The following is a 27,825-nucleotide window of genomic DNA, read 5'->3' on the forward strand; positions in this document are numbered from 1 at the left end:
GATGAAACTAGAAAACCATCATTGGCTCAATTTCAAACAATTAAATACAGGTCACTATTACCTTGTTTCTACAGATGGCTTGTGCATTCATCGAGACACCGTTACATACTAATTCATGCAACTCAATAGGTGCTGAGAAAATTAACTGAATTCAAAGCCTAACCTCTGTGTAGAGGCTTTATGGATGGACAGACACAGACTTCCCAAAATGTATCATCAATCCATAAGCCAGATTTGCTTTGCAATCAGACAAGAATGAGTCAAGTTCAGTTAACAAGTTTAGTGTTCATCATGATGAATGCAAGACAATGGCACCAGTTAGAAATAAGCTTTAGTACATGTCAACAAATGGTTTACTAGTAATTTGTATGTTGTTTTTCATTTTCACTACTGTATGGCCATAAAACTGTTTTGTATGTTTTTTTCTTATAAATATTTCACATTTTTTAAAATTTTAATTTCTACAAATTTTTGGTTAATCCAGTGAGTTTGGAGATAGTTTGTTTTAATCAAGCACAATCCAGAATCTTTTAAAGCTATTCGCAATCAATGTGGGGATAACTCTAAAATGCTTTGGAAGTGACAGAAGCCAGGAATGCCGAAATCAGGTTAAGTGAAAGTATCTTTCTTTAACGAAATGAATACAAATATATTGATTTTGAAGAAAGTGTTAAGATAGCTTCGTTTCATTCAATATTCTTACGATCCTTTTAACTGATTTCAGTATTCACAACTTCCTCTGCATTCCATCCAACTGAAATGGAAGCCAATGGAACATGAAAACATGTCCATTTGCTTGTGTGGGAATTTGAATTTATTTGGAAAATGACATCAGTGAAAGCATAGTCTGACTAAATCATTATAACTTCAATTTGTAGAAAAGCAGTGATATGGGATGCTAAGTGTGCGAGATATTCCTGAAAATGTTACTTATCGTTCCGAAGTTAATTAATGTAGGAACACGCTACACAGCGCCGTCATTGGGCAGTAAAACCTCAACGCCCAGATAATAAATATCAGGATGAGGTTTTATATTGTGGGTCTAAGGGTGTATGGGGGAAAAGTATAATTATGTAATAACAAGACCATGATAAATCCGAAGGTAATATTACACCTTGAAAATTGTTTTTTCAAAATACCTTGCAATATACTTTTTGTTTCCTAGTAGAGACACTTTAGCTTCTGAGTTGCTCCACACATGGACAATGAAGCACTTAAAGATGAGTTTGAGGATTATTGCATGCTGCCTGATGAGTTTGAGGATTATTGCATGCTGCCTGATGAGTTTGAGGATTATTGCATGCTGCCTGATGAGTTTGAGGATTACTGCATGCTGCCTGATGAATGTTCATTCATTAACAATCGCCAGAAAAGGAGCTTTTTAGCTACTGGATGGATATTATCAGCCAGATAATCAGTACTGGTGGCATCCACTTCCCAATCTGAAATCAATTATTCAGCAGCAACTACTTACCTTGCCACACAACAATGCAAATTGTGAAAGATCTTTTTCTATGATAAAAAACATGCATACATATTGTATTCCCTGAATGCAGACACACTAACATCATTTTTACAATGTACAATAAACATTTACACCTGCTGCATAGACTTTAAAAACCCTGATTACATTTTAAAAAGTGCAAAGGGTGCATGTGTTGCATATAATAATGTGTTTGTTACATCATACTAAAAAGTAAAAGAATGAAATGAAATAAAGTTTCAGAGATGTAAATAATTATGCAAGTGTGTGTAAAATTAGTTTGTTTATGGCATTTGTTGTTTTAAAACTGCTGACCTTACATAATGCATGAATACATTTTTTCATGTAAGGTTTTGGGTCTTTGTAAGGTTTTTATGGGTCTGGTGTACAGGTTTTCAGCTCAACTGGTTGACAGGTATGAAAAGTGCAACACTAATCAATGAACATAGCTGTGTGTATGAATTGAATTTTTAATGTAGCTTTTAAAAAAAATTCAGTCATATCGCTATGATGTCTGCAGTGTGGCAATTTACAGTGATGTCTAGCACTGAAGCATTGTGCTGCAGACATGTAGCATGATGTCCCACCCAGTCACATTATCATGACAGCAGGCCGACCAGTCCTAACACTAAACTATTAATGCTGAGGGCCTAGCAAGGCAGCTGTTTTTAGTACCATTTTTATAAGTCTTTGATATGACTCGGCCGAGATTTGAATGTTTGACCTCACACATCTGAGGTGGACGTTCTAACCACTAGGCCACAGGAGCAGTTGAAGGCATCTTTTTTCCAGTTCCACAGTGAATAGTTTTTCTCAATTGTCCCCTAGAATGCATTTATATGAAGAAAAGCCATCCAATTTTCACTTAAACTACTTTCCTGCACCCCTATCTATAAAATCTCTTTAACTGATCAAGTCCTCAATCTGGACTATGCCACTCTTTATGGTCAATGCTGTCCAATAAATGCAAGATGAGTTGCAAGAAACATGGTTCACATACATGGGCAAAATTCATTTTTTTAAAGATCAGAGTTGTGCTGGTAAAAAGACAAGAATTTGGCCATAGCCTGCTTGTCTATCTGCCTCCAGGTTTGGATAATAAGGGCATTTATTTATAAAGAAAAGACATGCTTTACACAAGATAATGTTCATATATATTCAAGTCAGGCCCAACCAAAAATAACACAGATCCTGCCTTGTCATCATGCAATGCACATACAGAGCTGGATCTTTGCAGTTTGGAGTTGGACTAAACTAACCAGCCTATCTATACAGCAGGTACATTCATCATGTATTCCAAATCATAAAAGGGCATGATAAAACTGTATTGAAATGAAATTAAATAAGAGGCCCATCTCAATCCATAGTTGACATCTATTTAACTAGCAAATGCTTTAATATAACATTTATTCCATCGTTACTGATTTCATATTGAAGAAAACAACTGTTTAAAAGTATTTATGGCTTGACACTCGCATCCATACTTGATGGGCACATCCACATCATTTGTCAAATGCTGAGAGGCCTCTATGCCAGAATGCCTTCTGTCCGAATTGGTTAAATACTGCTTAGCTTGCTTTTGAGATAAAGTCCAGCAAATGTTTTTCTCTTTTCAGAAATCATGGGATTATCAATAGTGGATTAGCATCATTTCTAAAAATTCTGATGACCTTCAAGCCTGCATGCTTCCATTCAAGTTTTGTTTGACAGCATTTCATTAGTAGTTACAACAATTCGTCTTTTAAACAGCAGCAGTCATATTTGATAGCAGCAGTTGTACAAACTTAAAAGTCCTTTATGCCAAGAAGTTGTGTAAAATTTTTGTTAAAATTCTTCTTTGGAGGTATTTCAAAAGTCATTCAAAGATTTACTATTTGTAATAAAAGCAGCTATATTTGAATTGGCATCATTTACACACATCTGAATGTCAATTTGTCAAATTTGGTTAAATTTTGCTGAGCATTTTCTTGAATGAATGTTTAAAAAATTAATACTTTGTCAAAATTTGATGGCAGATCAGAATCACTTTCATAAATTTAATAAAGATCACTATGCCAGAATGCTTTGTGTCATATTTATATTCTGCTGAGTGGCGCTTGAAACACTGTATACAGATTACTCATTTTTTTAGTAACAGCGGGCACATGTGCTACTCGGAAACTGAAAGCTCATTATGACAGGATGTTAGCAGCATTGAGAAGCCATATTTAGGACTTTGTATTTCTAGTAATGTTACTCGTTATGTCTGTATGTGTATGTCTGTCTGTATTCATGCATGTATGTATGTTTTATTCAATCATAGGTTTTTCTATCTTTCAGATTTGTCAAAAAGAACTAATCGCACATGCAACTGTATGCATGCATATGGTCACTTTTTGACAAGTGGATCAAAATGATAGGTACATCATTAACGCATGAAGGCATACACGAAGAGATCCTGTAAGAGCACATTTTAAGACTGTATCAGAACGATTTAATTATGTTCTTAGTGAGCACAACTTCTTGACCTTGGAAGATATCAACCAAGTGAGAGTGAGCACTCATGTCCAATAATATTAGATCATTATTCTTGCACATGCATATTTTCTGCAATTTTGGAATCAGGAAACATCCGTTTGAACAAAGGACCAATGTAGTAATCTACTGCTAGGGGTAGTCAATGTTCTATTAAGAACTCGGTACATAATGCCTCTGCATTTATAAAATTTGTGTCCACAATTTAGTTCTGCTGTAAAAAAAGAAGTTACCTTAGTATTGGAGTTAGTAAAACGAGCTAATTCAAGGTTTCTTTGTTTTACCACCATGACCAATATTAAAATCCTTTCCATACAGCCTGCAAGGAGCGTGAAGCTGCCCTAAAATGGAATGCTGTATTATGTAATTCATGTATTCATCTTTGAATGGATTTTTCGTCTTTTCCTAATCCATCTGTGAAATTATTTGAAAAAGTTTTGCTCTAACACACGCATCAACTAGAATAAATCTGACTTGTAGCGCCAAATACCTACAGACTGGTTCTGTACCAGACATGAATTTGAACAAAGAATTTGCGAGCAAAAATTACAAGCTAGAAAACTAGTCTGTTCTCTCCTAACTAAGCCATATAGCTGCTATAAATAGAAACAAAGGTCAAAAGTTTTAAATTAGAACCAGCATGTTTCTTGGAAATAGGGCAGCTGCTATAAATAGAATATAATACTATTAGGAAAGTGCAAGCAAGTCTATGGACAAGAGTACTGTACTCTTACGTTGCAGTTACACAGAAGCTGTATTTTTAGAATACGGTCTGTGAGATTAATGGGATGTTAATAACATGAGAAAACAAATTATAAATTTTTTTGGGAGGGGGGTATACCGAAAACGCATATAACTAATGCATTTACACGTAAGGTGTAATTTAGTGAACAAAAGTGTAATGATTACACCAAAAGCATAATGGTTGGCATGTATGTCAGTACTACATTAGATCAAGATCTGAAAATAAAACAAAATCTATATATATATATATATATATATATATATATATATATATCTGCATTTCTTTTTATTATGTTATTCACAAACTTCACTTGTTTTTGTGGTTATTTATCAAGATATGATACTGTGGCAGACTTGAACTTCCTCAACTGGTTGATTGTAAATTTGTTTTCTAAACAGTTCAGGCTTCTAGCCTGCTGGTTGATCTTTGTCACTGAAATTGCTGACAAATTTTCTGCACGTAAGGAGGTCCTAAAGTCTCTTATTTTTCCTAACTAGAGAAAATACTCTTTCACTGTCATTGTTGCTGTGAGGAATGCACAGGAGCTACAGCGTGAATTTACTGCTGGCTTCCATCAGATGCTAGACTCTCCGAAACTCTCACCCACTGTTGGTCCACTTTTTCCACTCCTGTTAAAATGGAAGTCACTGAGGAATCCATCTGAAATTAGAAATAGGAATAAAACTTTGATAAACACACACAGATGCATATATATGAAAGCAAATAGCTGTATCTTTTTAGTTGTATAAAATAATCATGAAACAGTTAAAATATTAACAAAAAGAAATTCAATTGTTTTTCATTTTGCAAATAGTGACATACTGAAGAAAAAACCCAGCGTTATACCTGAAACATTCAGTGCAGATTTGGTCCTTTTCTGCTGGGGGGTGGGGTGTGGGGTGAGGAAATCTCTTTACAAAGTAGTCAATGCTGTCTGTCTTTGCTTCCATTTTCTGGCTGACATCAAGTATCTCTGCTTGCTTGAGGAGTTCACTGTCAATCGGAACTTTCTTTACAATGTAGTCACATGCTTTTCTGTAGAAGTGTCTTACAGCTGGAAAGATGGATAAAAGAACATAATCAATGGAACAAAATGCTACAACTGGTAACTAATTCAAAACTGCACTGTTAAAAGTGATGGAAGACACTACAAAACTATTATTGTCAAATAAATGGAGGAAACATCAACTCACCAACATAAAATACAGCAACAGATGCTGATGACGGCAACCCAGCATCTTCTGCATCTGACATTATGCCCTGGCTGCTTGGACGATGACAAATCCTGTCATGCTGTTCTTTCTGGCATTGGTCCTCTTGAGGTAATCCACTTCCATGAGAGAGACAGCCTTAGCTACAGTTTCTGGATTTAAAAAGCAGCCTTATCTACAGCTTCTGGCTTGAGAAAGCAGCAATAAAGTTAAATTAACAATTCTTCCAGTATCTTTCTCATTTTGTGGTGCTTCTTGTTGCTTTCTGTAAACAATGGTAGAATAGATTTAAGATACAAGCAATATAGCTTTGACGATGGTTTTTTTAAAAAAGGTACCACTCTCTCAACCTTCTTTCCTGGCTTTTCACTCTGGCTTCCATTTGCAGCAGAACTTGCAGGTGCCTGGTTTGATGTGGGAGGTAATTCAGATATGAAGAAGGATTTAAGAGACTCCCACTGCTCAATAAGGCAAGTAATGGTGTCGAGCAAGGACAGCCATCAACGGGTCCACACTTTAAAATCTTCTGGACATTTTTTCTGGACTCTTCTAGGTTACCTGTAAAGATTTCTTCCAGGTCTAAAGTAAGTTCATCAGTAGCTTTCTTTGCAGCAAGATGCAACAGTTGACATGGGCAACACTGCTTAAAATTGCCAGTATTTTTCTGTTTAAGGAATAATGCAACTCCTATTTTAGAGCTAGTCATGACCACAGCTTATTCAAGCCAAAGCATAAGCAATTCTCCCAAGTAATCCCATACCTTTTTAAGGCTGCATCAAACAATCCCCTGCAAAAATGATATATTATAAAACTATACAATAAAGTAAATAAGGCACAAAAATCCCACGATACCAAATAAGGCACAAAAATCCCATGATACCAAATTAGGCAAAAGCAATAAATATGAGCAAATGATATTAGGAAACTGATAGTAGGAATCTTCTAAAAAAAGAGGGATATAAATGATAATTTAATGAGATTAAGAAAATTCATTACTTTTATGTGCAATGAAATCAGAAAATTATGATGGGAGGATCTGATATAGTTACTGTATACATTTTATTGAATTATATAAATTCTATACTTGAAAAATTATAATGTGGTTGCTAGATACAGACTATTGGTGATAAACTGTTTAAGTCGATGTAAAAAGAATTACCTCTGAAAGCTTTGTTGCATGCTTCTATGGTAACAGCTCAGTTGTAACCCTGCCAAGGTCAGGATTTAAACATTTAACCACCAGTGGCTCCTCTATCATAACTGCCATCAGTCACCATAGAAAATGAAGACATTTGCATGTGAAGCACCAAGTTTTCTGTGGCATTCTCTGACACTACTTTAACTAGTGCAGCAATTTTGGTTCTTCCACAGGAAAATTTTGAAGCAATCTTCAAGTCCAGGAACATTTGTCAGAGCAAATGTTTAGCATGGTCTCCAAATGATAAAGGTAGGTTGTGTTCAACAAGAAAACTCACGAACAATGCTTCAGCACTGTTAGTTTGCAGGTCTTCCATTGATGGCTTAAAATATTTCAGAGCTGAAATCTGCTGGGTGTTCTTAATTTTCCCAACCTCCATGTGCCTTTTACTACCATGCGCTTCCTCACATCATCTTTGCCACCATGCCCAATGCTAAAATTTGTGGAACACTGTTTGCAAAAAGCATGATGTATATCAGTGTTTGACGGCTGAATGCACAGCCAATTTTTTGCATATTCCAAACTAAACTTCACTTTTTGTGCAATACATTTCTTTTTCTTTGTCAGTGAAGACATTTTTAAGATGCAATGCTGAATGGTAATTCAAATCAGTGGTGGCAGCACATGTGCAAAAAACATCTTGTTAGGCCACAATTTCTTTCAAAAACACTTGTAAAACAACTCTTATACAGATTAAAATACACTAAAATGCTTGCCACTGGGCCAACTGTACCCCAATCAGATGTAGTTCTACTAATAACATGACTAGCAGAACTGGACCATATCGGCAACTGTCGATAACGTACTAGCACTTAATGGGAAAAAGATTATATTATTAAAGATTAAAAATAACTGAGAATTTGGGAATTCATGATTTTTTGGCATGCAGAGTGAACCAGTGAATCGCTATTGAGGGCCGTGAAATACATGCCAAAATCTTTAAGGTGAGCTTCCTAAATAAAATGCAATGTTTTAAGTCATTTCCTTTGCGACATTCAGCAGCCCAAGTTCTTCTGCCAAAAGGGAAGTCTGAATGACTCTGGGGAAATTAACAAGTAATTTCTATCATTAAATAAATCGTCCACAGTTGAGGGACATGGAAAGAGATATTCGGCTGCATAGAAAGAATGATTCTGGGAATGGCACCAAGGCAGTGTATCCCCCAGGGGTGTAAAATTGAGGGTACAAAAAAAAACCAAGGTGTCAAAACTGGGGGTCAAATAAAAAAGTGGGGGTCAAAAATGTACTGACAAATTTTCATACGATTCGTACTTTTTCAGCTTGAAATAGGATATTGCAACTTGCACAACATACTCTCTCTCTCTCTAAACATACAAATACACCAACATGCACAGTTAACAAACAAATGCATTGTCCATTCAAAGAATAATTTTATTAGTTCATTTTTCTTTTAAAGTCGTACTTTTAACAGTCTCCTCAACAATATTATAGCCCAACACATTACATATAAGCCAATACAAAAAAGCCAAATAAATCTTTTTAACCAAATTGGAGTTAATTTACTGCCTTTCATCAAATGTGTATCATAGGTTTCATTGTACTTCGTCCTAGAACACACTGATCCAAATATCAAGGAGGATACTGATTCATCTTCTTTCTAATAAGTTACACTTGAACTTTAAGATCTTTCTTTTACTGCAGTAAAAGTTAAAAACCAACAAAATCTGCAATGACCCGCTGACTTTGTAATCCAAATAACGCATTTGTCTCTGCAAGTTTACTATTTCTTTGTTGTGAAATAATGTCTTAGGTTATAATGTGTTCTCCAGATATCTTATGGCGAACGTGGGCCTATTTTTAAAATCCTCTCACGAAAGGATTATTCACTTTTGCAGTCTTTGCAATTACGCAATCAGAAGTCACATCGGTAATCATAATGAATATTCCAGTCAAGGGAATAATTTTCTCCATTTTTCATTAAAGTTAGATCCATAGTTACTCTTTTGTGTTCTGCTTCTTTCACTTTCTTCGCTAATGCTTTTTAGTGCATGACATTTTAATCTGGAGATCACTTTCTAATGCAACGAGCCTTGATGTTAAATATCTAGAACAGCTTGATGAGCTCGATGGAAATCGCGAAAAGCTCGCGAGATTAGGGGAAGCTACTCTGTCATAACATTGCCTATGCTAGTCTGGTTCATTGTTTTATATGTTCCCTGCGTTGCACTTTGCTATATGAATAGAGGAGCGCAAGGCAGGGAGCAAACAAAGCGGGGAACCAGTCAATGCCTATACGCGAAGTATATACGATGCCATCCATTGTCCAATGCATTGGGTATTAAATAAATCATGATCATATTATGAAAATCCTTTGCGTTAAAAAAAAAAAAAAACTGCACGGTAACAAAATGTGTGAGTCAATTTTTTCCAGCGTGCGTCCCTGACGCACAAATGTTCGTAAAGGGAAACACTGCACCAAGGACAAAAATAGCTCCATACCTGTTCTACACATTCAGAAGAAATACAGACTACAACAAGTCAGAGTTGATGAACCAATTAGGTTGAAAAGAGAAAGAAAGAGAAAGAGAAGGAAGGAAAAGAAATATGACAACAGTGACCTGTCACCAACAGTGATCTGGAAAGGACCAGAAGAAACCAGGTTTTGCTGACACACTGGCAATTGGAGTTCGATTGTTCAGTTGATTACATGATGACATTTGTTTTATCGGTATAACAGAATGGCTAATTGCATTTCACATAGATTTTATAATTTTATTTCTAAGAGATAGTGTATCATTCAAATGTCATTTTCAATTTCATTCTGTCTTACACAGATTAAATTAAATTGTTATATTTTAAGGGAGTTCTCTTCTATATCTTTGCTCAGCTCTGTTATTCCACCCATAAGTTTCATAGTTTACATTATTGTTCCTTTTATCTGGGCAATAATACTGTGGTCGATCATCTCATCGATAATGATAACCAAAGCACCAGAACAGGTAGTGGGACATCACCCCCTAACAATCTGACATTAAATAAAATTATTACTCTAACTCACAGTCAAATCCTTTCTGGAAAATTATCCAACCATGTCACTCTAACCCACAGTCAAATCCTTTCTGGAAAATTATCCAACCATGTCACTCTAACCCAGTCAAATCCTTTCTAGAAAATTATCCAACCATGTCACTCTTACCCACAGTCAAATCCTTTCTGGAAAATTATCCAACCATGGCAGTATTACTTACTGATATGTCAACTGATCTTCACTGAAAGTCTTCCAATAGTAGTTTGGTACAAACTGTCAGAAACTGAAAGAAGAAATGAAAACTAGAATGAACGTTGTTACCTGCTACAAGTCACTTGCAATCAGTGAATCTAAGCATAGATGCACACTATAACTCTTCTGACCTTATCATAGGGCATTCATCAGAGGAATAACTTCTGGACTGGAGTCCCTTGATCAAATAAACATTGACCATGGGACAAATACCTAATACTCCCAGCAGACAAAGGTAGAACAACAATGTTTCTGAATAGAAGGGACTATGACTAAAACATTAGGACACTTTTGATGGATGAGAAGGCATGTCTAGTTATAAAAATGATCCCACTAGTATGCGGACGACATTTTCACCATGATGCATTTCCCGCGTTCTTCCTCCACCATTAATACTGGCCACCATGTACAGCCTATCAAGTGCTGAAAAATGGCATTAAACACCACCACCACCATCTTGAACACAAGAGATCAGTGGTGATAACAGTTGATGAACATTGCAAAGAATAAGGACATACTATTTATTGGGATAACATCGGAATAATCAGTAGAGAAAACAATACCCTCAGAAGATTTTGTTGTTGTTGTTGTAGGGTTTAACGCCATTTTTCAGCACACGAGAGGCTATACATGGCGGCCAGTATTAACGGTGGAGGAAGAACCTGGGAAAACCCTGGAAAGAACCACCGACCCATGAGAAGCTACTGTCAAGCTTTCTCACATACCCACATTGGCTGAATCTGAGACTCGAACCCATGCAGACAGAGGTGAGATGGCAGTGATCCGTAACGGAGCGCTTTAGACCACTCGGACACTTGGGGCCCCTCCTTCAGAAGAAAAACATTAGAAGATACTGAAATCACTGAGAGAGAATGAGTCAGTGTTGAGCCATGATTCTAGATGGGAACTTCTGCCATTTTGTCATTTAGTTGATCATGTAACCCCATTCCAGAAGTCATTCCTCTAATGAAGGTCATGTGATAAGGTCGCAAGCTAAGTAGTCAGAACCTATTGTGCCACAGAATGGTAACTATTTTTAGTTCCATGACAGTTAAAACATTCTTGCTGATTTATTGCACCAAAACCCCTGTTATAACCCTCAGATGAAGAAAAAAAAAAAACCAGCATTTTAACTCACGACAAAATCCCAGGCATTCCCCACCCTGTAAATGGCTGTCTTAATGTTTCAGATTATTTTTGAAAAATAATTTTCACTTTCTTAAATGCTCAAGTCATGTTGTATCTTAGGTTGAACAAAAAGTGGTGTGTAAACTGTACAACTGCCACACAAAATCTAAATGAGAATGGAATCCGGATAAGATTGTGTATGCTATAGTATTATTTAGGCCTGGAAGTGAATGGGGGCCGGCAAAGAGCAACATTGTTTTTGGAAGTCCATGCATTATCAGAATCAACAGGTTTATATTTAAATTGTTAGAGGGTAGCACTGAACCTGCATGGAAAAATTCCCAACCCCCAATTTTTATAAAATTTCATCCAAGACAAATTGCTTCTTCCCACATGGTCCATGCATAATTGGAAAAGAGGGAACCGGTTATAAATGTACATAGATCTAATAAACTTTGCAGCTATTCTAGCCTGGACCAGTTGGCATATTCATCCAGAAATTCCAGCTTCGATCATCTGGCGAGACACTCAAGATGTTAGTAGGAGTGATTTGTGTACTTTGGTTATTATTTGACTTGGGAGATTTTTCAATTCTTTTCAATTGCAATTAGGCCGTGATTACATGTTTAAATAGTTTTCATGCTGTAAAGTTAAATAGAGCTTGATAACATGTAAGACTGCATAAGTGACAGCAGAAGTGCTCCATGAGCACTGGCTATTTTTTGTTTTACGTTAACTCTCTTTTATGAAGAATTTTACTTGGCTGAAATTACAGCAAAGATTAAATGTAGCATTCCAGCACAATGAGACAAAGTAAATGGTATCAAATGTCTGTAACTGTTTTATAAGACTCAATAACATTCATAAGTGCTCAACTGGCTGGCGTAGGCATAAAATTGGACAATAAATGCCACAGTGACTGAAATTGGGGGGGGGGGGGGCTGATGGATCATGAAGAAGAGCAAACTCTGAAGCACCATATTCAGCACACAAAGCATGGATGGAGTTACTGAAAACCCCCTTTGTTACTCTTTTATAATCACAGAATGTCTGTGCAACAGAAGGCCTGGATGCTGTGCTGAAAAAACAGTATATTCAAACTGAAACATAACTTCTTTTCGTCGAGGCCCAAATGCTTTGGGGTACAAGTCCGAGTGAAGTAGGTGGTAATCTTCATTACCACCTACAGAACTTCCAGATTTTCTCCTTCTTTAAGACTGGGCCTGTCAGATGGGAGTCAGCTAGGGACAAAAAGGTTGGGGAATGAGCCATCTCCACTAGTTCCTCAGTCTCAGTCCTCAGGTTAGAGTCTGCCAACAAATAAGAGCCCCTCAAAGAGACAGACGCTCAACTGGCTGAAAGGAACTTGCATAGTGTTGAAACCACCTTCATTATTATTTAGAAATAACTCAATTTGCAAGTGAACTGCTGTAGAAGTTAGATCGGCACAACTTTCATTCAGGACCAACAAAATGTCATGAAAAGTATGATGATTACCGATAACAACAGGGGCTGAAATTTATGGTGGTCCAGGGTAATGGGCTGATTTTTTAAAGCAGCAGACATGTCATATGTAAGCATCATTAGCCCATCACACGTTTACTATTTCTTTTTAGCTTGATCTTCATGACTCAGACCTGCTAACCTCAACAAGACCTTCTCAGTAAGGCAGCCGATATTTTCGGCAAGTAAGACTTGTTGTTGTGGGTTTTCAGAGGTCTCGCCAGTATTTTAAAACTAGGAGTCCAGGACTCCAATTTTGGAAAAAATAGGAGTCCCACCATCAAAACTTGCAGTCCCTTCTTTCCTACAGAATCAACACAGACAGGAGTGCATCTATTTTTAGATGGAGAGGTTTTTGTAATGTAATCACTCACTTGAATATAGCTTCATTACAACAGTCCACTGACATGATTTCAAATTTATGGTTTATTTATTTGTCTATGTCCTTGTAGTAATTTTAGGCAATGGTTAAATAGTATCTGATTTTATATTTTTTCCCCCATAATTTTGCAAATACATGTCAAGTCAGAAAACAGCTAAGACCTTAAAGCGCATCTCACGAATACCACAACATCGCATTGTCCCATACGTTTCTGATCTACATAGTTTGCATTTTAAAGATAAATATTTAATAAAATAATACCTTTGCTTTGCTTTCGATGATTTGTATATTTTTCTGAAAATATTTGCCCGATGATTTACAAAAAAAGACAATCTAATAAACTGGTACATCCCAGACTTTGCGAAGTCAGCCATTATTTCCCGTTAGGCCTATTGGTTCACTTAGTTTCCAACTAATTTTATGATAAAATAGTGTACAAGAGGTACATGTTTGTATGTTTTATCATCAAAGGATATCATGCAGGAAATTGATAGTTGCTACCGTACTCAGAAAAGGGTTAATGGTCAATCAGCTATCAAAACATATGCTTGTGAATGGGCAAGAGTTTGTTTGTCAACGTAACTGATATCAAAACCAGACCTAGCTACTGATGTATTGATGAATACATTTTGCTACAACACTAGAACTAACTGGGCTAAGGCGATGGACATTTAAAAAAAAGTATGGTCAGTCAATGTACTTCTTAAATAGCTCTTGTTCGTCCTTCAGAGTTATACTGAATTTTCTCAATCCAAGTAAGGACTTATTCCAAACACTAAGCTTGCCGTTTAACCCCAAAATACTTATCCAAATTTACGAATGGCATTTTGTCTAAGTCTCAACATGTCTTGATTCTCGTGCACTACTTATTCCGATACATTCGGAAATGAACACAATAACGAAAGCTAAAGTTGTTTATTTGATGTACTTTTACAAATGACCACATGTACATCTCTGGGTCTTTCTGACTCTGAATTCAATTACTGTAAATATCAGTACATTCCCCCCCCCCCCCCCGCCAGTCAAAGCCTTTGAACTTGCCGCCCAGCTATTGCATCATGTTATTTTTGATGTACTCTTATAATGGCAACATGCATAGACATCAAGGGGTCTTTCAGTCACTGAATGCTGTCATTGTAAATATCAGCAAAGCTAATTGATCAACACATTTTCCCACAAAGCAGGTGGCTGAAGCAGGACTGCATACATGCCAACCCCTGACAAGGAAAAAGTGTAATCCAAGTGGACAAAAAGAGGAATCCAAGCAGAAAGAGTAATCCACAATAACATGCTAAAAATACAATGAACAATGATTTATTTGCCCCTCTGGTCTTTTAACATCCTTTACTGCTTAAAGTTTTCATATGTAGCACTTTTAGCTTTAAAAGCAACAGAATATCATGTTGCATTTTAAAACACTTTGTACCAGCTGAGACCACGAATGTTTTGCACACCAGTAGAGCACTAAGTACTGGGTTACTGAGCCTGGATCTGAATTCAGTTTTATTTTTGTTAACAATACTGAACAATCAGTCATCATCAGAATGGTAAAGAACCAATATTCCTTTCATAACCTGACAAAGAAGAGGAAATTTATATCTTCTAGTGATTGGGTCTTTTAGCTGGGAAATAAGGTGTCATTGCACATCAACTCTATCTGCATTAAGTATATTGTCAGGTATAATCCCAACTTGATACTTCAGGAATTCTCCTTCCAGATGATCCAAGGTAGACAAGGGTGGCAATAGAAAGGGATATCTCTTGACAAAGAATCTAACACTTTTGAAGCTTTTTGACTGTCTCTCATTTACTCTCTGCAACTGAAGCTATTAAAAGCACTTCATCTCCATATGGGAATTTCTGGAGCAAGTAATCACAGGCTGTAGCACAGTCTCTAACATTATCATAGAACAGCACAGCAAGAGTAGAATTGTGTTCTATGAATTCTCTTGATTCTGCACCAATAGCAAGATCTTCACTATCTTTCTGGTTTGCTCGGTCATGAAAGTCTATGTCAGTTAAAATCTTTCTATTAAGAACTCCGTAAATAACACCTCTGTATTTATAACATTCATGTCCGCACTAGAGTTCTGTTGTAAATAAGAAGCTACCTTAGTGTTGGAGTTCGTAAGACGAGCTAATTCGATGTGTTTCTTTGTTTTCAAGTGTTTCTCCACATCAAATTTAACACCATGCCCAATATTAAAAACTTGTTTCCACACAGACTGCAATGAGCATGGTGCTGCCCTAGAATGGAACGCTGTATAATTACATTCATGTATTCATCTTTGAAGGATTCGGTTTCTGATCCATCTGTGAAATTCTTGGAAAAAATATGTTTTACTACACACATCGACTAGAATCCATCGGAGGACTTTTAGCGCCAAATAGTAAAATTCTTTCCACACGGCCTGCAACAGACGTTACGTGATCCTGCCTTCGTCTTTGGAGGATTTGGTTATTTTTGGTTTCGTTTATTTTTTGCCTTTTCTAATCCATCTGTCAAATTATCTGAGAGGAGATCCTTTTGCTCTCATATAAACAGACTTAAATACATTATACTTTTTGGTGCCAAATAACTATAGACTGGTTCTGTACTAAATATGAATTAGAACAAAGAATCTACAAGATTAAATATTAGAAAACCAGTCTGTTCTCTCCTCACTAAGCCCATATAGTGGCTATAAATAGAAAACAAGATCGAAAGTTTGAAAGTAGAACCAGCATGTTTCTTGGTAAAAGGATAGTAGCTATAAACAGAACATAATACTGTTAGGAAAGTGCACGCAAGTCCACAGACAAGCGTACTCTTGTATTGTAGTTATGTAGAAGCCGTCTTTTCTAAAATACAGTCTGTGGGATTAATGATGTTAAAAACGAGAAAACAAATGATTGATTTTTTTGGAAGATGGATATAACGAAAAACCGTAATCCATATACGTTTACACGTAAAGCGTAATTTAGTGGGAAAAAAAGCGTAATGGTTGGCATGTATGGGACTGGCATGTCTTTCAATTTTGCCACACACCTGTTACATGCGTAGGACTCCCGCCTCAGTGACTTTCTGCATCCCAGATCAAAAAATTGGCGTACAAATATGCATAATTAAACGTTTCCGAGATCTCTGGTTTTAATGCCATTTCTCAGCACACGACAGGCTATGCATGGCAGCCAGTATTAATGGTGGAGGATGAACCACCAACCCACGAGAAGCTACTGGCAAGCTTTCTCACATACCCACATCGACCAAATCCTAGACTCAAACCCACGCAGACAGAAGTGAGATGGCAGTAATCCGTAACGGAGAGCGCTTTAGACCACTCAGGGTCCCCCTGCAAGTAAGTACAGTTCTCAGTAAGGTGTCACAAAATATAATGTACTGATATGTGAAACTGGAAAAAATGCATTTAAACCTGATGCTAGACAGATGCAGTGACGGTACACATTGTGTTCAACAAAATCTTTCAGAAGTTTACTTTGACCTTACTACAGACATGATTTTGTTCCTCCATAAAAAAGGCAACATTTTTTTGAGGGGTGGGGTGGGGTGGCGGTCCTCCCCGAAAGGGGTCTCGAGGGGCAGTGTCCCCTATATGGGGGTTAAGGGAGACAAAGGCCCCCGGCAAAAAACACATCTTACACTCATAAAAATTGCCAATGGTGCAAATTTTGAATCATAAAGTAAACCAAATAAGCGATTTGAAAAACTAATAAACTTACAAAAATGTTCAACTTGACCACAATAATTTCACAGTATGTATACATGAATTTGTTCTCCAATACTACTGAAGACAAAGCATACATGAATTTGTTCTCCAATACTACTGAAGACAAAGTATACATGAATTTGTTCTCCAATACTACTGAAGACAAAGTATACATGAATTTGTTCTCCAATACTACTGAAGATAAAGTTATTTCATGTCCTGCCACAATGCCTGTCAGTTTTCACATCATAATTAATTAAGCCACAACAACTTCTCAATTTTTGCAGCAAATATATTAAACTTCTCTCTTTTCATAACAAATCTGTAAAATAAACACCCAAGTACATCAACTATATACAAATAATCCCATACATTAACTTGTCTTTCTGTCCAATGGACACAACCTGTTGATATGACATTCAAGCTCTTTTTGCAGCTTTGGCAAAGATTTCTTTAGCCTTCCTTTTTGTCACCACTGACTTTTTGGCTCAATGTGCAATCATTTCTTTCCTTCTCAATGAGATCCTTTTTCCTCTCAAGCTGGTGCTTGTATTGGCAACATGCAATGCGCATATTCTGACAGAGAGCTACATCTGTTCACTCATGCAAGAAATCTTTCTTCCTATAGTAATTAACTGCACTTTTTCCAGATGCCTTCTGAGCTTGAATATTTCCATATGCAGCTTCTTTTGTAGGTGCTGTACCAAACTCTTCCAACCGTGATTACAGTAATTGAAATCTTTCTTGCAGAGGTAAAAAATGCCAGTCCTCTAGCATTCAGTTTTCTTATAAACTGACCAACTAAATTTATATCAACTTTTACTCCAGCTATTCTTATGTCCATGTTTTCTAAACCTTTATCTAAACTTTTAGTGTCATGGTATCTCTCAACAACTTGGGATGCCGTGTTTTGCAAGCATACTTCTTCCCATTGCCATCAGTTTCCATTACACAAAGATTCATTGGATGAATTTAAACCTTTGACCAATCAGAATACTCTTTACAAGAGTCATGTGCTAACTAATATATGGAACAAATAATTTACAAGGGTCATTGTGGAATGGGAGCAGAGAGACTATTTTTAAAAACCAGATCAGAGATTATACAAAAAATGGACTATATCAAGAAAAATCTGATTCTGGTCAGAAGAAAAGCGGAATTCTGCTTTAACCGATTCGGCTCCGATCCCGTCTGTAGACATGATGAGGCTGCACCATACTTCCAAGCTCTGCAGCATCAAGGTCATTTAAGATACACCAACATGGGTGGTATTTAAAAAAAGCAGACAGATATAGCTCTAAAATGATACCAAATAATCTGGAAGTTCTAGCTGCACTACAAAATACAGAGGAAAAAACCTCATTTTTTGGACCCATTTTTTTTTTCCACCAAAAATTTGCTCAAGACTGGAATGCGATTTTGTGTCCAGATTTTAGACCTTTTGGCCTCAGATCTAAGGCATACAAGTCTTAACTGCAAACAGACATGTGAACCTTTGCAAAAACTAGGATAAGGTGGGCGTTTGGAATAAATTGCGGCCTCCATACGAAAATGATGGGTCCATTAAGCAAAAAAAAATTATTAAAAAATCCAACTTTTACCCTTCTGCTCATGCGCAAGCAAAATAACCAAAGGAAAATGCTGTTTCTAATACAACTAGGCATCAGTCTCATGAAAAATCTGTTAAAAGCCAATGTATTATGACGTATTCAGAAATAGCCCTCAAAATGTCTTTTCTACGCACATTTCAGGCAAAAACGACAAAAACCTCTGGGGCCGAATGAGTTAATGGGAGAATTTGGGTGACATCACCAAATCTGAATAATATGTATTTATTTCATCATTTGTGCATCAGTATTGCACATAAGTTACAAAAAGAGCCATTCTTTGACAATTTCTAAGAAATTTCCATAAACTTGATTAACCGATTAAGATGGAGAAAAATCATGTCTGCTTACTTACCTGTTAGTACAGCTTCACAGCTGCATGGCTAAAAACCCTATGCAGCTTAATGGCTTCTTGCAATCTTTCAACTTGATGTACAGTCGAACCCACTTATCTCGCCAACCCTATTAAGTCGACGTTTTTGAAGTGGAACCGCCAAATTCTCTCTTTGTCTTAGCATTTTCTCAACGGTTATGTCGATTCTTTTATGTCACCGAACCCTAATATCTAAAGCACAAAAGAAGGCCAAATTTGCCACTTAACGTCGGTTATCTCGATCCCCATGACCAATTGCCGGCTTTTGAAAATGTTAGTTATCGATGCCACTTCACCAAGATGCGGACGAAGATTTGGAACCAATTCCCTCAGCTGGTGAGGTGGTAGAAATGCTACAGAAAATTCGACGGTATGGTTCTTTTGTAGGAGATGAAACTGTTTTAGACAGCATAAATAATATTGAAGCATTTGTTTTCAAGCAGACTGTTAAAGGCAAAAAGCAACAAAGCATTTTAGACTTTGTAAAGAAACCATAGTAACCGCGTGTATGATACTTTTCTGAACTGTGTCAGAGTGAAATGACACGCGAATTTAATTTTGACACTGGTTAGCTTTTTGTACAAACGAACTACACCCCGCACGTTTTTTGTGATTTTGTGAGCGATCTTTGTGTTTGCAATGTTGGAGAATATAATAAAGGTTTGTATCGAGAATTGACGGTGGTTTGTATTGTATACTGGTAAATCTCTGCTGTTAGTTGGTGCACATATGCCTTTTGTTGTTAGCAAACATGTATGTACATTTTTATAGCATGCCGATCGCTTCATCAAACAAATCGCGGCAACGCTGTTGTGTAAAAAAAACTCCAAAAACATGTGCATGTACATTCTCATTTATTAACGCACATCATGTACATTAAGAAATTTCAAGCTTACTTACCTGTTAGTACAGCTTCACAGCTGCATGGCTAAAAACCCTATGCAGCTTAATGGCTTCTTGCAATCTTTCAACTTGATGTACAGTCGAACCCACTTATCTCGCCAACCCTATTAAGTCGACGTTTTTGAAGTGGAACCGCCAAATTCTCTCTTTGTCTTAGCATTTTCTCAACGGTTATGTCGATTCTTTTATGTCACCGAACCCTAATATCTGTAGCACAATTCGACGGTATGGTTCTTTTGTAGGAGATGAAACTGTTTTAGACAGCATAAATAATATTGAAGCATTTGTTTTCAAGCAGACTGTTAAAGGCAAAAAGCAACAAAGCATTTTAGACTTTGTAAAGAAACCATAGTAACCGCGTGTATGATACTTTTCTGAACTGTGTCAGAGTGAAATGACACGCGAATTTAATTTTGACACTGGTTAGCTTTTTGTACAAACGAACTACACCCCGCACGTTTTTTGTGATTTTGTGAGCGATCTTTGTGTTTGCAATGTTGGAGAATATAATAAAGGTTTGTATCGAGAATTGACGGTGGTTTGTATTGTATACTGGTAAATCTCTGCTGTTAGTTGGTGCACATATGCCTTTTGTTGTTAGCAAACATGTATGTACATTTTTATAGCATACCGATCGCTTCATCAAACAAATCGCGGCAACGCTGTTGTGTAAAAAAAACTCCAAAAACATGTGCATGTACATTCTCATTTATTAACGCACATCATGTACATTAAGAAATTTCAAGCACATGTTAATATATTGCCACCATATTGGTTTTCGTTTATCTCGATCATCGGTTATCTCGACGCTTTTTGGCAAACCCCTAGGCCGGCGACATAACCGGGTTCAACTGTAATTCCTTAAAAAAGGACAGGGGCCATGGCAACATCAATCATCTTTCCTACCCTGTGACATACTAAAATCGATATGTTAACGTAACGTCAACTAAATGTACTTGTTGACCTTTCTGCTTTTCCCCCAAGAATCGGAATTCTTTTGACTCTTTAGCACTATTAAAACATTTTAAGAGGTGTATTGTCCCTTTTGTCCAGAACTGTCACTTGTTGCATGCCATTTGAAAACTAATAGGCAACAACTTGATCATGCAAATGTTTTGTATCACAAAATGCATGCAGTTTCATGCATCTGGGGTACTTCTGTAAAGAAAGTCAAATCCACTAAATCTAATATGACACAAGGATATGGATCAAACACGGACAAGCATTTATCCAAATTTTACTGCAAACAATCAAATTTCCATAATTTGTACCTTTATTCTGCAAGTCCATATTTTAAGAGTCATTTCCACAAGACTTACTGCAAAATCGTAAGGGTTGGCAGGTCTTCTGTTCTCAACCATAGCTAAAACTAATTATCAACAGCATTGGTTTACAATTTTTCCTAGAAACTACAAGTTCATTTACATATGGATTTACTGGCAGAAGAAATATGTGTGTGGTTGTGTGTCATTTGGATTTTTAATGTAGCTTTAACAAATTTTCAGTCATATCACTACGATGTCTGCAGTGTGGCAGTTTATAGCGATGTCTAGCACTGGGGCATCATGTCGCAGACATGTAGCATCAGTCACATTATCCTGACACCAGGCCGACCAGTCCTAACACTTAATGCTGAGCGCCAAGCAAGGCAGCTGTTACTACCATTTCTGTAAGTATCTGGTATGACTCAGCCGGGAATTGAACCCACTACCTCCCACATTCGAGGCAGACTCTCTAACCACTAGGCCACCGGAGCGGTACTGGCAGAAGGCAAGAATCAACCACAGGGAATTTGCCAGCTATGAGATGTGTTGCACTGAGGGGCTCTAAACATACCTAATGTGAAAAGGATGGAAATTATGATAAAAATAGATGCATTACAACTTTCCAGGCTCAACAGAAAAAGACCTGACCATGAGTAAGATGAGGTCATACTGGTCAGTTTGTACTACACACTAACTTAGCCAATTATGCAAGAGCCTATTTCAAAGGTACATCCAATTTTATAACTAACCCAATGCTAATACATGAGACAAGCTGAGAGCACATTACCTGCATCAGAAAGGTTAATGCTAGCAAGTAAAACATATGTCTCTAAATCATCAAGCCCCCTGACTGCCTGAACATTTACTAAGCCGAGTGCACAACCAGTTATTCTGATGGTCTTTCACACATGACCATATAAAATCCATTCTAGTAACAATCTCATATTAAAATTATCTGACTAAAATTGTTCCACAATCTTCTAAGGATGGCATGATGGCATCACCTTTGCAGTAACACAGACTTTGAAAGGCTGCAGTTCCTCCCAATGGTAAACTGGTGTTTTGCCTCCTATGAATGGGACCAGGACTGATCCTTCAACACCACCAATGACAATGGATCAATGTTTCCCTTTACACACATTTGTGCATCAGGTATGCACAATGGAGAAAACTGACATGCACATTTTTTTACACAAAGGATTCGCACAATGCAATCAGGATTTATTTAATATCCATAGCTGCCAACCTTCCAGGCTCACAATTAGTGAAATTAGGGATAAAAAGTCGTGAACTTGGACATGAATTCGTGAAAAATACCATGACAATAACTAAATCCACTCTGAGCACTCCATCCATTCTGACCGTCAATTCCACACTATATCAAGTTCGCAATAAAAATCTAAAACACTACATATATGCAGAAATATTTATCAAGAGATGATACTGTGGCAGACTTGAACTTCATCAACTGCTTGATCGTAAATTTGTTTTCTAAACAGTTCAGACTTCTTGCCTGCTGGTTGATCTTGCTCATTAAAACTGCTGACAAATTTTCTGCAGCTAAGGAGGCCCTAAAGTGTCTTATTTTTCCTCACTAGAGAAAATACTATTTCGCTGTCACTGTTGCTGTGATGAATGCACAGGAGCTGCAGCACTTTTGGTTCTTCCACAGGAAAATTTGGAAGCGATTTTCGAGTCCGGGAACATTTGTCAGAACAAATGTTTAGCATGGTCTCCAGTTGATAAAGGTAGATTGTGTTAGACAAGAAAACTCACAAATAATGCTTCAGCGTTGGTAGCCTGCAGGTCTTCTGCCAATGGTTTAAAATATTCCAGAGATGAAATCTGCGAATTCTTAATTTTCCCAACTTCTACATGTTTCTTGCAACCGACGTGCTTCTTCACATCGTCTCTGTGATGGCACACTGAGTGCAAAAAGCATGATGAATATCAATGTTTAATGGCAGAATGCACGGCCAATTTTTGATATACTCCAAATAAAACTTCACTTTTTGAGTAATATATTTCTCTTTCCTTGGTGGTGAAGACATTTTCAAGATCTTACATGCGATGCTGAACGACAACTCAAATCAGTGTTGGTGACGCATGCGCGGAGCAAAATTCCAGTTAGGCCCCCGTTTTTCTCAACAGCATTTGTAAAACTACTCTTACACATATAGATTAAAATAGGCTAAAATGCTTGCTACCAGGCCAACTGTACTAATTGGCTGTAGATCTATTAATATCGCGACCAGCAGTACCGGACCGTTACGGCAACTGCAAATATCACGACTAGTGCTTAACGGGAAATCGGTTATTTTATTAAAGATTTAAAATAATTGAGGATTGGAGAATTCGTGAGGGTTGGCAGCTATGAATATCCAATGCATTGGACTAATTATGGCATCGTGTATACTTCGAGCATAGGCACTGACTGATTCCCCGCTTTGTTTGTTCCCTGGATTGCACTCCTCTATTCGTGTAGCAGAGTGCAATGCAGGAAATATACAAAATAAGGAACAAGACTAGCATAGGCAATGTTATGATGGAGTAGCTTCCCCATATCTCACGAGCTCTCAAATGCTTGTTGCACTAGTGATCTCCAGATTAAAACGGCACTAAGAGTAATTAGCTAAGAAAGTGAAAGAAGCAGAACACAAATGACTAACTGTGGATCTAACTTTAATGAAAAATAGAGAAAATAATTCCCTTGACTCGAATACAGCACATCCATTAGGATTACCGGTGTGACTTCTGATCATGTGAATGTGAAGACTGCAAAAGTGAATAATCCTTTCGTGAGAGGTTTTTTTTATATATTTAAAATCTGCCCTCATTTGATGTTGTTGTAGGGTTTAACGCCATTTTCAGCACAAAATAGGCTATACATGGCAGCCAGTATAATTGGTGGAGGAAGAATCCTGGAAAACCCCGGACCTGAGAGTAGCTACTGGCATCTGCCCTTGTATGTCTCAGCACGTTTACTGATTTCTTTGTTGTGAAAGAATGTCTTGGGTTATAATGTGTTCTCCAGATATCTTGTGGCAAACGAGGGCAGATTTTTAAAATTCTTAAATCCTGGCATGAAAGGATTATTCAGTTTCGCAGTCTTCACAATCACGCTATCAAAAGTCACACCAGTAATCCTAATGGATGTGCCATATTCCAGTCAAGGGAATTATTTTCTCCATTTTTCATTAAAGTTAGATCCAGTTACTCTTTTGTGTTCTACTTCTTTCACTTTCTTCGCTAATGATTTTCAGTGCATGACTTTTTAATCTGGAGATCACTTTCTAGTGCAACAAGCATTGAGGTTAAACATCTAGATGACATCTTGCTGAGCTATATGGAAATCGCTTGAGAGATTGCTAGATATGGTGAAGCTACTCCGTCATAACATCGTCTATGCTAGTCTGGTTCCTTATTTCGTATGCTCCGTGTGTTCCACTTCGCTATACGAATAGAAGCCCAACACAGGGAGTAAACATGGCGGGAAACCAGTCAATGCCTATGCTCGAAGTATACATGATGTCACCCTTCATCCAACGCATTGGATATTAAATAAATCCTGATCGCATGATGCGAATCCCTTGCATCAACAAACTGCACGGCAACAAAATGCGTGCATCAATTTTCTCCATTGTGCATCCCTGATGCACAAATGGAAACTGTATTAAAAGGATTTGGTCATCACATAATTTAGTCAACTTAAAACGTGTTACACTTGTAATTTGGCCAGAGACACAAGACCTTTCTTTCATTTTTTTGCTTGCATATTCAAAATTCCGTACAAGCAATCACATGAGTTGAAGGTATGGTGCAAAAATATACCTTTTATGGATTCCAGGTCCAATGTTTGTTTCGAATTACCCCTCCCCTTTGCTACAGCAAAGCTATTGTCCGGCTTTTGTTGTTTTATTTTCCCCGTGCTAAGCCATTACATTTTCGTTTTTACTGCAGGCTGCATTATAAAGGTATCTACATTTTAATCACGTACTGAACATGCTTTAAAATTAAATACTAAATAATAATATTATTCACATTTAATTGTATACAAAGGCCCATGAAAACTCAGAAACACGTGGACGCATGCGCGACGCACTTGTGACGAAAGGTTAGGCACTAATTGGTACTAATTACCGCTGAAATATAGAATGTTGAACGAAGCAGTCAAATTATTATGATGCTTCTAAGAGTAAATTTACTTCTGATGAAATTCAGTCTGAATTTTTAATCCGAGTCAGTGATGATACTCAGATATTCTGATTTTTGACTACTGTGACCACGAGGCAAATCATTTCAGACTACTCTTCATAAGAGAATCTCTGTTTTCATGTGCACTAAGATTGTACAGATTTCGTCATATCTACCTTGAGTGCTCTCGTTTGTAACACTACAAAAGATGGAGATCTTACAAACTCCTGGGTATCTGCTATGCATAAATTACTGCACAAATATAAACTGTGACGCGGAAGTCCTTCCCATTATAAGCAGGTGCTAGACTAAAATACGAGATTGAGCTACTTTATGCAATGCAGCGGAACGAACAGTTTGATGTGAATGAAAACTATATTATTTCCCTTCTATAATACATGTTTGAAGAAAAAAAAAATCAACATTTATTGAACGTAATTTCCTTAAATTATTTATTATTAGTACTTTGAAAATAAATATTTAAAATGTTATCACCTTTTATATCACATGTATAGAATTAAATGACATTTTGAGTGAAATGCAAATAGGTTCATACCTCATGATAGATAATTAAATTTTTAAAATAATATTAATTTTGAGAAAAAATAGAAGTCATCATACGAAATGGAATCGTAAAGTATAGGTTTATTTTAAAAAAAAGTATTCCTACATTAGAATGCTATTTTACTCAAAAGTTAATGCAGACTATATTTTTCAGAAAATTGATTAACGTCAAAAAGCAAGCATTCTTCGCTTTCAATACTGTTGCAAATCAACTTGTGTAACAAACTGGAAAATTGTCATGAGATATACACCCTTATACTATTCAATTCAAGGTGGAAAAATACATTATCCTTAAAAACAGAACAATTTTAATGTAACAGATAGGGTGCAAGTATAAGAAATAACAAATCAGACCAAGCAAATGTAAACGTGCAATAATTTTGTTCATTTTAGTTATTTGTTTTCTACTATTTTTCTTCATGCAGTTATTCAACGCTCGTTTTACTGAAAAACACGAAAACAAATGAGGCCACATTTATATCTACGTACGTTACTACATTTTACTTAAAGGAACATCGCAGTTGAGAGAAAGAGAGAGAGAGATCATTGATGGACCTGCCGACATGAACGGCGTTTGGGGTGGGGCGACCGCCCCAGACCCCGCTCTTGAGGGGGCCCCGCACTTCAGGCCTAAAGTCATCCTTATGAGTTTGTCAAGCTATATTCTCCGGTAAATTGGAAAAGCTGATACAGGCCGCACGTAATGCACGAAATGTTATTATTTCGATTTTTGTAAAAAAAACCGTTGTCTACAAACATGATTTTTTAAAATGAATAATGAAAAAACTAAATTCGTGCGCCAAATCGCGAAAGTTGATCTAGTCTAGAAATAATCAGTGTTTGCAGTAGCATACCAATCGAGATACCGATACTCTGGCCCCGTGCGGTCATGGTCGGCCCCAGGCCCCGCGTACTACTAATGCCGCCTCTGCCTGCCGAGTGTTAATAATCATAGCTGTAACTAACAAGACCAAGTAATCATGTTGCCACGTCAACGTTGTCGAGAACGGGATTTTTGTGTCGTCAATGACATATCGGACGCCTTTATATGTCGTTGCTAACAAATCTACTTTGTTCCAGAGCCGCACATGGATTACCCTCGGTTTTCATGTGTCTTCCCTAGAATTCATTGAACGCTTTACTAGGCAGAACGTATATGCTTGTATCTTGAACTTGCAGTTCTACAGTTTCACTCTCGTCAGGTACACGTGCGTCTTAAGAATAATACTGATAATCACGCATTGTCTCATCTTTCAGCACGGGTGTTTCATTGTCAAATGCGGGCTTCAAACTGCTTTTGTGTTCGTTGTATATGTCTAACTGGCGCAGTAATTTTCAGCTCACTACTAGCACTCATATTGGTAGTAGTATTCTCAAATGAAGCTTGTTGTCGCATCAGAAACAAACATGTATATGGGTAATTTGTCGCTAATTCATTCAATCCTTGTTCCGCGGTCATTTGACAATTTTACTAACAGTATTTAGCATGACGATGTGTCGACCAGTTTTACTGATTTGTGAGGCATTTGTGAGACCGAACTTGCTTTTGTATCTAGCACAGCAGAGAATGCTTTTCATGTTAAATCACCGACAGTGCCGATTGCTTTGTCCAACGACGTAAATGGGTTTCTGCAACGAGTTGTCTTGCAATTGGCAGCGCATGCGTGGCAATTCTTTTTAAACAAACGCGTGTTAACTTCACCGAGCTCATATCCGTAATATGCGCGCCACACTAAAGCTCGTAAATGTATTACTCTGAGTGCAGACCAGTATGGATAACCCGATATATGATTGTCATAGTTTATTT

At 37.1% G+C, this 27,825-nt stretch overlaps 1 protein-coding gene and 1 long non-coding RNA gene across 4 annotated transcripts in view; one reads left to right on the forward strand and one right to left on the reverse strand.

Moving 5' to 3' along the window:
• LOC149780377 (uncharacterized) overlaps nt 1–10,353 on the forward strand; it is a 67,142-nt gene extending 56,789 nt beyond the window's left edge. Inside the window, exon 3 of one of the 2 annotated variants that reach the window (XR_016415070.1) lies at nt 9,544–10,353. This is a non-coding gene — a long non-coding RNA (uncharacterized LOC149780377). Of the gene's footprint in view, nt 1–3,099; nt 4,106–9,543 lie in introns of those variants that run through there. The other variant, XR_016415071.1, reaches the window with a different exon arrangement.
• The window catches only part of LOC149780378 (uncharacterized), a 42,143-nt gene extending 16,396 nt beyond the window's left edge, over nt 1–25,747 (reverse strand). Inside the window, exons 1-3 of one of the 2 annotated variants that reach the window (XR_016415069.1) lie at nt 25,631–25,747; nt 10,361–10,423; nt 5,658–5,796 (exon numbers count right to left, since the gene is read on the reverse strand). The gene's annotated coding sequence lies outside the window, so the exon portion shown is untranslated. Of the gene's footprint in view, nt 1–5,657; nt 5,797–10,360; nt 10,424–25,630 lie in introns of those variants that run through there. The other variant, XM_089937285.1, reaches the window with a different exon arrangement.
• Nucleotides 25,748–27,825: the final 2,078 nt, after the last annotated feature.

This window comes from Sinohyriopsis cumingii, chromosome 16 (assembly GCF_028554795.1).
Source record: "Sinohyriopsis cumingii isolate HCF-2022 chromosome 16, ASM2855479v2, whole genome shotgun sequence".
In the NCBI taxonomy this organism is placed as follows: Eukaryota; Metazoa; Mollusca; class Bivalvia; order Unionida; family Unionidae; genus Sinohyriopsis; species Sinohyriopsis cumingii.